This window comes from Poecilia reticulata, chromosome 1, assembly GCF_904066995.2.
Source record: "Poecilia reticulata chromosome 1, P_reticulata-male-v2, whole genome shotgun sequence".
Classification (NCBI taxonomy): Eukaryota; Metazoa; Chordata; class Actinopteri; order Cyprinodontiformes; family Poeciliidae; genus Poecilia; species Poecilia reticulata.
The window spans coordinates 3,349,655-3,362,375 of NC_088830.1; the positions used below are offsets into that span (position 1 = coordinate 3,349,655).

The 12,721-nt window shown below is 37.9% G+C and overlaps 1 long non-coding RNA gene across 1 annotated transcript; it reads left to right on the forward strand.

Moving 5' to 3' along the window:
• On the forward strand, positions 1–964 carry LOC145552840 (uncharacterized). Its single transcript, XR_014088965.1, has 2 exons — positions 1–107; positions 187–964. It is a non-coding gene; the product is annotated as an uncharacterized LOC145552840 (long non-coding RNA).
• Positions 965–12,721: the final 11,757 nt, after the last annotated feature.

Genomic DNA, 12,721 nt, shown 5'->3' on the forward strand with positions numbered 1-12,721 from the left:
GCCCCTTTTCTCCCCAACAAAACTGGTTTCCTGATGTCAAGCGAACTCTGCAGACAGATTTGTCTTCTCAGGCAAGAAAAGGCCGAGCTGCAGCTCCTCTGGCTCTGGTGAGACGTAATGACGTCTAATTGTGCCTCAGTGTTTTATCACCAGCCGTTTTCTTGACAGTTTTCCTTTCATTTCCAGCCTCCTGCCTCTTATGGAATCATAACAAAATCTGTCTGACTGGTTTTCCTCATTACACCCCAATCAGCAGAAATACACCCTGAGTGATCCTTTGGCTTGCTGGTCTTTGCTGTAAATAATTTGGGAATGTCAGTGGGGGCATTTAGCTCAGTTCAGTGGAGCGTTAATTTTCCATCATTAGCAGCGGTGAAGTCCTTTGGGCAGGTCTGCAGGTTCATAACACATGGTGAAATATAGCTTGCCCTGGTGTGAGAAGCAGACCTCCACTCAGCACACCCAGGGGTGTAACCCAATCTGCCTCTCACCTCTGGCACTTACGCTCTGGCTCCTATCCCCTCTGAGACCCCCGTGAACTGCGTTACACCGCAGCGTTTCCTCTCAGGCTTCAGATGTTTTAACATCGGACATGTGGAATTCCTTCCAGAAAGGGTCAGCTCACCTGAATCTTCCTACTTGCCTCTTGTGGATTGTTGCACTGTATATTGTGTTTCCATAAAGAGTATTTTTTGGGTATGTGTTCAGACGCCTGCTGCCGCCGCAGAATAATTACGTGCAGAAATCACTTCTACCCTGAAAGAAAAAATGTTTCTCCTGCAATAATAAACTGATGAGAATTAATTTCCCCCCCAAAAAACTTGTCAAATGTATAAACTTTTACCTTTGACTTCCAGTATAACTCTTGGAAAGTAACTTTTTATTGCATGAAACGTGTAGATTGAAAACACAGGTTGTTTATGTGCTCTGAATTACCCAACCCATTAAAGTTTATAAGTCTGGGTGCTTCTGTTTATTTATTTATTAAAACAGAGGGGATTTTGTCTTGAGGTGCTACTTCACTTTTTTCCTCTTCCTGATGGAAACAAGACCGAACCTATAAAGGGTTTACAGAACTCCATGTGTATTAGATTTTTATGACGTTTCCTTACTCATAAATGAACCTAAGATGCATTATAAGAACTTAATCAAGTCACATCAAATTTATTTTTACAGCAGATTTCAGCAACAAGGCAGTTCAAAGTTTACAGTTTTGAAGCTAGCTACCCAAGTATCTATGGCGACCTACAAAGCTAGAAAATTAGCTAGAAAAATATCCAGCTAACCTTATAAACTATGTTCAGCTAACCACAATTAGCTACCTATGTAGGTGTGTATATGATGTGTATGTAAAATTCATGTGTTAGCGTCTTCTAGCAGCGTAAGGAGATACGTTTCAGAGGATATAAATAAAACAATCTACAGGCTTAAGAGGTTTGACTTGTTACTTGTCAAGTTTTATTACTAATAAAGAATTTATAGACTAACATGAACATGAATAGGGATAAAGAAAACAAGAGTGAGGCAAACTGGTTTTAAGACATTTGTCCCCTAAGCTCTCTGTGTCACCTTATACAATTCACAGACAGTTAAGGTCAGAGGTCAGAGAAGAGGTAAACTGATCCTGGGCCTGTGACTAGCATCACCCCAGCAGGTTCTCATTATAACTGAGTGGGAAAAAGAGACACTGTTGGTCAGACACACTGGACCATCTGTGACTCAGTTCCGTTTGAGCCTCACGATCGATGCTCCACAGATTTTCTTAAAGTTAGGCAGCAGTTAAACACAACCTCATTGTAACATGCAGCTAAGAAATACACTAAATAAATACACATTTTGAAAAAAATAATCTATTGACAATCTGAGCAGACCAATGCAAAAGCATTTCACACTATTCAGTGGTATCTGTGTTCCATGTAATACAACATAAATTCATTACACTGAAGAACACGTTTGTCTTAAAAATATATGGATAGACTAGTTTATTTGCAAATGATTAGTCAGCAATTCTCAATTATTTTATATCAGTTATTTTTACTGAGGTAGTAATGTCAGTAAAAAAAACAAACCAAAAAAAAAAAAAAAATCAAAGTAGTATCTTCTACCATTTAGACAATAATGGGACTTTGACCACACATTCTTTGTGATATGTCATAAAAAGCCAAAACAAGAAAGAAAACTCTGATTCGTTAGAACTGCTTACCTGGTTAAAGGATGGAGGTTAACTATGTTAACTTTTTTTTTATTACAAATAAAATTTCCAAGTTTAAATTAGGAAAATATCAAGAGTGAGAAAGTCTGGTGTTTCTTGTCAACTCTGATCTCAAAATTCAAAATGGCTGCCTTGCATTAGAACTTAGTAAAGGCTGCAGTCCGCAGTCACAATTAGAGAAAGCTCTGATTCAGTCATTAGTAAATGCTTCAGAATATTTGAAGCGTTTTTTTTGTTAGGATGTTTCCTTGTTCATGTTTCATGTATGGGTTGTTGGTTGTAGAATCCCATGATGTAACATCCAATTTTAGTTTGACTAAAAGGCACTGGTAATGTTTGAAATCTGTACATGACCACTGTGGAAGCTTGAAGATTTACTGGGGACACTTAACAACTTTAGACCAAAGTGCAAGAAACATTTTATTTTGCATGAAATTAATTTCAGGTATAAATCTGTCATAAATACTTTTGGGCTTGTGAAAAATAAAGTACAATTATGGGTACAAATACTTGGCTGGATACTTAACATGCTAACTTGACACCAATTCTGATGCTGAACCGTGACGTTTCTTCGTCTTGTGTAGCACATGTAGATCACGTGCAGTTCTTTTGCCTGAAGTTAGACGTGTTAGAAGTGCCTCCACTCTGGTGCTTCTCATTCCAGTGATTGATTTTCTACCTCAACATCTTATCAAGTTCTGCAGAGACCTGTTCATGACTTGCAGATGACAGTCGGGTTCCCTGCCTGTGTATGTCTTTCTGAGTGTTTCTAGTTTCTGAAGAGAAATGTTTCTAAAAATCAGTATCTCATAAAGATGAGCCTGAATGATCTCAGTGGGTCATCAAATGGTCGTCCTTTTGACTTGAATGGAAAATGAGTGTGAAATTTGTATTTTCTCTATTTGGGTAAAGTCACTGAATAATCTTTCTTCTCCTAACATCAATCTTTTAGTGCACAAGCTGCAAATCTTCTAAAAGCTGGTGGAAGGATTGCGTTGTATTCCTGCTTAGTAGGGTCTTAAGGGTTAAAAAAACAAAAAGCAAACAAACACTCCTAATTTTAGCAAAGGTAGCAGTTGTTTAACAAGTGACCCACACTGACCCATAGAATACCAGACACAGTCTCAAGAGTAAATAAAGGTTTGGTGTTCAATCACAGCAGTGACACCCTGACAAGGACACATTCTGTGTGTAGCTGCAGCTGAGAAGGTCACCATCCTGAAGACGAATTGGGTTTGAGTCAAGATAATCTTAAACTCAGAGGAATCTCTTCAGAGGAGATTCTAAAATGTAAACTACAAATGATTTTCTACAAAAAGGAAGCAAGTAAATGTTCCATTTTTGACAAATGACAAACATCGCAGATGAAAACAAAAAAAAAAACTTTCATTGCCATTGTTTTAGGATAAATGCACAGAATTACAATAATGTGCAATGTCTAATGTGCAGTCCCTAACAATGTGCTGTGAAGGCCTGGTTTTATCTGGAAGATGTGAAGCGTCTCCCGTCCAGTCCCGTCGGACACTGGATGGGAGACGGACACGGACAGCTCTGAGACTGATGGCAGATCCAATGACGTAGGGACCAATGTAACGTGGGCCGAGGTTCTTGGAGACTGATGGAAATGGGACGCCACAGGAGAAGAGCCAAACCTTCTTTCCTGCTCAGTACGGGGTGCTGGAGTGTGTTACAGGTGTTGGGAATATGGAAACAGTGTTGGACCAGATGTGCTTGTGGCGGTGGATGTGGAGGTGGACTGAAGTGACTAAAATATTTTTTTCATCTGCTGGGAAGAGAGGATGTTGTTAGCAGATGGAGATTTTAAAAACAGAGAGATCACTAGCTGCAGATATGTGGGAGTTATGGGCGTATTCAACCCATGGAAGGAATTTGCTCCATACTAAAGAATGTGGATGTGAGACATGTGAGGGTAGAGTTGAGCTCCTGACTGACTGGTAACCAGAGGTGAGAAAGAGTTTGACGAGTCATGGTCAGGCAGATGCCAAGGAGACGGAAGACATGTTTGATGAGGAGTCGAGTGGTTTGGAAGGCTGACAATCAATCAATCAATCAATCAATCAATCAATCAATCAATCAATCAATCAATCAATCAATCAATCAATCAATCAATCAATCAATCAATCAATCAATCAATCAATCAATCAATCAATCAATCAATCAATCAAGTTGATCTGTATAGCACATTTCAGCAGCAAAGCAGTTCAAACTTTACATCATAAAATAAAAAGTCTATCCAAACCAGTGACAAACATTACATTTTGACAAGTACCATCACACACATCATACATGTTGGTCAATGTTCCATTTATTATGGTTCAAAAGCAGCTCTAAACAAGTAGATTTTTAGTCTAGATTTAAAGGAAATCAGTGTTTCAGGTGTTGTGCACCTGAAACAAAACACCTGAACTTTTCTGGAAGTTTGTTCCAGATTTGTGATGCATAGAAGCTGAATGCTGTTGCTCCAGGTCTGGAGTCTTTTGTGAGGGCATTCTCAGTTCTATGGTTCACTAACTGGATTTAAATCTAACTCTGTGACATTGGAATGGACTGAATTCAGTTCATACTGGTTTAGATTCTATATAACTGGATATGAATTAGACCTTATTCCTTTAAGACCACACTTCATGTAAAGTAGCAGCGCACGTATCAACTGAATTGCATGTTATCTGTAGCTATAATGCACATGAACAAATTCAAATAAGTGGCACAAAATAGTGTTTTATTTGTAGGTGAGAGGTTGTTGCAAACTGACACTTATAGAAGCCAGTTTTTTAATGTGTCATTTGTGGAGTTTGAAATAATTTCCCTTGATGGTAAAAGTCAGTGAGAATCAAACGTGTGCATGTAGCAGATTTTACAAGAACCCCAAAGCCTAAATGGAAAATAGTTGTCAGTAAAACCCCCAAGTTTTAAACCATCCATCTGCTGTCTATGCCTGCTTATCCATGGAGCCGTTGTCTATCTTCAGCAGTCATTGGGCAAGAGGCAAAGTACGCACTAGATAGGGCACCAGTCCATCACAAGGCAACACAAAAACACTCATTGCAAACAACCACACAGTCATGCCTAAGTATAACTGTTTTTTATCTCATAATTTGAAAACTGAGCTCAGATATTTCCACTGTTCAGTTATGATCTTGATATAATTCCATTTGAAGCAGAACTTTCTCTTTTTGATGGAGCGAAAAAAAGCACTATTACTCTGATTCTTTCATTTCTCAATCCTCTGTAAATATAGTATAGCAATATGGACTGAGCGTAATCACAGCCCAGAGAGTGAGTGTTTGTTTTTGTTTCTGTCTGATGGGTTTTGCACGCAGATGGAACAAGCCTCGGGCAGCGCATAGTAAACCTTCAGAGTCCCGCTGAGAGGAGAAGGGAAGGACTCGTATTTATCTTCATTTCTTTGGGGTAGACATCACTACACACATACTTAAGCATCGGCCACACATTAACTAAATGATGGCTCCTTTTAAAGCTGAGGGCTTTTCCAACCTCGACCCTGCAGTGAAAGCCCTCAGCAGGACGTGCTTCTGCTGGAGTGTTTCAGACTCTATCACTGCTGCAGCTAAACAGCAGAGATGTTTAATGTCTTTGTACTTCAACAAAAGAAATCGCAGATTGACTCCTTTTTCTGTTTGCTGCTTCATTAAATATCCAGTGAGATTTTGCCTGACATTCCTAGCATCTAGGGTGATGTCAGGTTTTGGAGATGAACACATTGCTGTGTTCGGAAGTCATGCTGTCAGGAATGGCACGTGCGCCTTCGGATGACACATTCAGTAAAAAACAAGGCTTCATTTATTCCAAGCATGATGCCTTCATAACGAGAAAGTTGTAATAAACCTGCTCAGCCTTGCCTTAATGAGGCAAATTTATTTGCATCATTTATAGAGATTCTCTTTTCCTCTTTTTTCGGGTCTAATGACCATACAAAAGATTTTCAAGTCCTTAAAGAAATATTAAATTAGAAAATTGCATTGTGTTCTGGATATAATTTACTCCATGTTTTGTTGATGACTTCATAGGAAAGCTATTCCTACTTTGCTCAAACTGCCAAATTGATGGTTTTGAACCTCTTTTCATTGCTTTCTGTATTTTTACCTAATAAGAAGACTTTGACATTAGATAAATATTTTGGACATTTTTTAAAGAAAGATCGAAAATATGACATGAATATGGAAATAAAGTTATAAAGAAGGAGAATAACAACCATAACTGCGCTCTGATTTTTCATGAACAGACTGAGAGCAAAACTCTGTGGTCTGGATTGAACTGCTGACTGCCAGGTTTGCATGTTGAAATTTGCACTAATTTTGGTTACTATGGGAGATGAGAGGACTGTTTTGCAGATGTTTAGCAGAGACATCAGACAATTTATATATTTTTTAAACAATGTATGTTAATTAGAGGTGGGACACAATACACATTTTTAATTGAGTTTACTGCAATTAACTACATTTGAATAAAAAATCTATAAAAAATGAGCAACATTTTCAATTCAAAACCCACTTGCTGCTTAGCAATGGAGGATAGCAGAAATATCCTTTATTGTCCCTCACAGTAATTTGTTGTCCCTTTCACAATAAAGGCTCTTTATTGTCCCCTTCATAAGTCATATGTGTTTGCAACAACCTTTCACCTTCATAAGGCTCTTCATAAGTCAGGAAATGACAGCAAAAACAACAACAACAAAAAAACAACCAGTTCCTCTCCTAAACCTGTCCATTCTCTGAACAGCTTAAAACAACTAGAGATGTGACAGACAAGGCTGGACAAATAGGCAAGTCTATTGGCACAAAGAAAAGGATTGAGGAAGGTAGAATCTGTGAAGGGTGATAAGTAGGAGTCACAAAGTCCTCATTTAAACCAACAGATATTATATGTCAGGTGGTTGTTTTGAAAGTCATACCAGGAAAAGGACTGCTGTATCCTACCAAAAGATGTACATATGAAAAAGAACTCCAGATTAATGACGGGTATAGTGATGGATTTGTGACGCTCTTCTAAAGGCTCTGGGAACCATGATAGTGTGCATGGCATCAGGGATGCTTTCACATCTTGAATATATATTTATCAGCCTGTCAGAAAACTGAAAGTAGGTGATCTTTGAGTTTTTCAGCAGGATGATGATCCAAAACATATGTCCAAAATCAACACAGAAATGTTTCACAGACACAAAATCCTCTGTCTTTCATAAAACCCCTGAGGGGACAGAAGAAAGCATGGGAGAGGACCTGAGATGGTGGATGATCTGTGCAACAAAACATGGTCAAAGATCCCTCTCATCTCCAACCTCGTGAAATAACACAGGAGATGACTAACTGCTGTCCCAGAGGCTAAATAAGGCTGTGCTAATAGGTGAAGGACTCAAACTTGTGGTTCAGTTTGTTTTACTAGAATTTTCAGTGCTACTTCAATAAAAGAAACATTTCTGACTTGCTTATCCCTGGTGGGGCCATGAGGGATGCTGGTGCCTATCTCCAATGGCAAGAGGCAGACTGTTCCCTCGACAGGCGAACACAGAGAGACAGATAGGACAAACAATCATACACACACAGATACACACCTAAGAACTTAGAGAAATCAATCAACCTGTTTTGGACTCTGTCATGTTTTGGACCTTGGGACACAAACAGGCTTAGCTTTTTTCCAGTTTTTCAGATGTGTATCTGGTATTGTAACTGTTTTAATGTCTACCCTCTTTCAGCGTTCCAGTGCAATCAATGTAATCCAGTAACTACATCAGTCCTTCTGTTTCTTTTCTGTGTGTATGCGCTGTCTTCTTAAACCTTCTGTGGGTGTTAGAACAACTGAGGGTTTGAGTAGACACCCCCTCTGGTTCTGATTCTGCTGGAGGTTTCTTTCTGTTAAAATAGAGCTTTTCCTCTCCCCTGTCACTCCATTGGTTCTCAGTATGAGGAGTTGCTGTAAGTCCTTTTGCGCCAGCAAATTGTATACCATGGATGGGATACAAATATATTAATTTCATTTCTTATTTAGTGGACACACCACAATTGCAAAAATGTTCTTTTTCTTCTTTTTTTTTACATTAGCAGAATACAGACAAAGATTTGATTTCCATTAAATTTGTAATGGAAACACAGCTAATGAGTTGACGGTGACGTACCAGTCGGGGATGACCTCATCAAGCGTTCCAGCTGCGCTCGTGTTACTTGTTTGTGCTGAAAAACAATGAAGGAAATTAGATTTTGGGCACAATGTTTCCCTTTTGACATTCACTAAGTCAAAAAAACATTGACCCCTTTTTGAAAACCGGTGCGGGGAAGCCGTCATGGACACCTTGTCTGTGTGGTGTCAGACGCAGCCATTCAAACTCGGGGACTGGACATAAATCTCTGTCCTAAGGTCAACTGCGACATTCCTTTCCCAGATGGTGTGTCCCCCTGCTCTGGACTCTGCTCCAGAGGAACCTGGCATCTCAGGCCCATGCATCACAGGGGAACCAGAGCTCCCTTTAAATGGGGGGCAGTGGCCTCTGTGGGGAGTACATGATCCCCTTCGCCCCCACAAACTTCTCCATCCACCTCCCACAGCTTCTCTGAGAGGTTAGAGGCTGTGAGACGACGCTGCGTGTTCACAGACGATCTCTTAATGTGACATTCACACTCTGCCCTCTGGTTAAAAGAGCTCCAATTACTGGCAGGTCAGAGACTGAAATATTATCAAAGTCAACAGACAGCCACACAAGCTTCATTACAATAATCACAAGAACAAAGACAACGACCTAATTTCAAACTTGTGGAAGAAAAACTTGCAAGGCACAAGTCATGGGCGTAACAAAGAAAAGGATCACTTTTTCCCCCCATGTGGTACACCCCTCATTTTTGGTCCATCTGTTTTACATATTGTGGCCAAAAAAAGATCCCAGAATTAATTGGAGCCAAATGTAACGCTTAAGGCTTGTTCAGACATCCAAAGGCTGTTTGACCCTCCTTCTGCTCCCTAACAACAAACCTCCTCTCCCTGCTCCCACCACTGGCCTGGTTGAATTGGCGGTAGACCTCTAGGCCCGTATCTGTGGTTACTGGTGTGTATGAATAGGTGGAAAGTATAAAATGTATCCAAGATGTTTTTAAGAATTTAATAATCAAGTAGCAACAACAGACTTAAAATGTCAGAGACAGCTTGCCTGTAGTTGAAACGGCTGATGTGTGAGGCAACAACAAATAAAACACTGGCAAACTGAAAATGGTGTCTGAGGAAACAGGGACACACACATTTCCTCTGTTTCTTTTTATGTTGAAATATTTATCTGTTGATGTCTAATCTTACTTTTTATTTAACTCTGGTAAGAAAATGTAATTGTTGTTAAATTGCAACCTTGTTTTATGCATTAAAAGCCTTATAGCTGAGAAAAAAAAAGTTATCTCATTTAAAGCTATAGGCTTACCCCCTTCAGTCAAAATAATTTCAGTCTGACCCTGCTAGTGTCCATCTGCCAGTCTCCAATATCAGTCTAAATAAAGATTGGCCTGCTCTTTTTCTTTCAGCTGTCTGAGGGATTTCTTGTATTTACAGCCTGTTTCAAGTTACTTCACAACATCTCAAAATGATAAAGATCTCTGCTTCAACTCCCGCCAGGAGTTTCAATTTTATAGTATTTTTATTTCTGGATTTATGGGTTTATTTTGTCTAGTTCTGCTTCAGTTTATATTTATTTTCAGATTGTCTCATATTTTCTTCTCACTCCATCTTTTATATGATAGAATTCATGATGGATTCAGCAGCAAAACATTACCAAACCATGACACTTCCACCCATCTGCTTCACAGTTGGTTCTCTTCTTGGAATGATCTGTCAAGAACATTACTTCAGATGTCCTGGTTCAAAAAAGCCTTCTTAGCCGATGTCCCCCCATCAGGAAGGAATTACAGCTAAATAGAATGCCAGACCAGATGAAGATTCTGTGGAGAGAAAAATAATACAATATAGAGTTAACTGTTCAAATAAGAGTAGAAATGCAAATCGGAGAGGAGTGGAATAAGGATAAGTGGTCAGGTTGAATCTTGAATCTCAGGTTAAATCTACTGAACAAAATGACTGAGTTTTAAACATCCTTAAAATTGATGAGGAACAAAATTCTAATAAGATATGAGAACCTGTGTGTCAAAGTTTTTAAATAGTCTTTTCTTTAAGTTTTATTCTTTCTATATTTAACATTTATGTTATAAATTGAAATTTATTTATTTATTTATTTATTTATTTATTTATTTATTTAAATAATATAATTGATTTTATGTATGAGGTTGCAGCTTGTATTTTCTCTGTAAGTTTGAACAGATTTTTATTTTAACTTTAGTAAAAATGCAAATAAAATACCCAGATTAACTTGTCTCATCGAAACCAAAGCTGTGTTTTAATGAGATGCTGGCGGATTCACATGACCAAAAACATTATTTCTTAATGCACCAATTTTTAAGTTTTGGTTTTGCATTTGAAAACAGTTGGGTTTCTAATGTGTAAACATATAGAAATATATGTTATAAGAAAATAAGTATAAAGAGTCTGCAAATCAACCAAAAAAAAAAAAAGAAAAAAAAGCTTGGCTCCATATGCTCCATGCATCTACTCTTCAAAGTAGAGTTCCAGGGTTTGGAGCTAAACCACATCATGCTTGTATTAATCTCCATCAGACTCAGGCGTATATCTGGGATATATCGTCCACTCACTGTCAAACATGTGAGTCGTATAGAAACGATTTTCCATATGGTTCTGATAGAAACAGATGGAGGTTCTGGTCACATTGCTGGGTTTTCCACTTCTGTTTGTAATTGTTTACAGAAATCATCTTGTTCGTCTCTTTGTTGAGAATAAAAGTGTCTGCGGGAAATGGTTGTATAATAAATAAATATTACAATTACCAATAAATAATGATTTTTAACTCGTCTCTTTAATGTTGTCAGATGCGTCCGTGGAGGAAGGTGGAAAAGAGAAAGATGATTGTTTCCAGACTGTAAAATGAAGCAGCCTGCTCTCAGTGTGGCAGTGTTTGTATAAGCTTTCAGCATCACAGTTTAGATGAACCTACAGATTTGTGGATATGAGTATGGGCCATGGCCACATGCTCACTGCATGAAGTTGAAAGGCAAAGAGATGGATGATAATGTTTAAGTTTGAAATAATCTTTTTCATCAAATGTACACAGAATCTGAGAACAAGGCTGAGGGAAAATGACCCACTTCAGCTTTTTCTGCTTCACTTCTTGATATGTGAAGCAAACGGCCCAATGTGAGAAAATGTGTAAAGTTAAAGGTACTTCGCACGTGAGTGGAAATAACGTTTAAGCAACAGAGATTAAAAGCAAAAATGTTTGAAAATAACTTAGAGAAATGTTAAAAAAACAGCACACAAACATTACTACGTGCTATCTTTCACCTACATGTTTCTTCAAAATGTCTTTTTTTCTTAAACGTCCTTTTTGGGCTTTTGAATCAGAATAAATTTGTTGTTTAGTTTATTTTTTAGCTTTGTTAAAATATCTCCCTGCTCCATCTGTAACTCCGAAAATATGAATGTTTTTATGAGTCTGAAAAGGTTTTTGCTCAAATTCTTCTATTTGAGTTAATCACTTGTGTTTAATTTATATGAAGCTGTTGCTTTTTAATTATTTTTATTTTTTTAAATGATTAGACCTTTGTAATTTTGAATGTTAAAACTATCCCCGTCATGAGGCAGTTATTTTGTCTAGAGCACAGGTGTCAAACTGAAGGCCTGGGGGCCAAATCTGGCCCGCCATAGCCTTTTATTTGGCCTTCTAGACTCCAAATTACCACAATAAGTCTGTCCAGTTTTTCACACATCTGCAAAATTCACACAAAATCAAAAAATCTCCACACTTTTTTCTAATTTTACTGCACATTTTCTCAAAATTGGCCAAGAAAATTTTGTTCAAGTGACTGCTGCCTCAGCCTTACTTGATTTTATAGTCTGTAATTGGTAAGAGTAATAAAAAGTCACATTTGCATCACATATAAGCGTAAATGTCTTGAAAATTCCCTAAAACTTACACTTCTAGATTGTCATCACAAAATCTGTCATTTTGATTACAAGAAAACACTAAAACAATCACAAAATCCTGTAGGAACATGATTTTTAATAGGATTTTTTTTTAGTTAGTTGGTTTTATCATTATATTCTGGCACAACCGGACCTTTAAGAAAATTCAGATGTTTGATATGGCCCAAAATGAAAACAAATTTAGATCAATGGACTGCTGACATTTTGGGTCCATCAAGCAAAATAAAAATAAGTATATTAGTTCTCTAACATTACATATTAAAAACACGAGAGATACATTAATTTGTTACTTATTTAGTTGCCTCTAGGTGTTTGCTCGAATGGTTTTATCTTTTGTGTTGCTCTGTGTCGACTGGTGACCTCTGACCCTATGATTACTGGATTGGTTCCAGTCCCCCAACTGGTGAAGAATTCATTCTTCAGATTTCTGACAAATTATAAAACTTT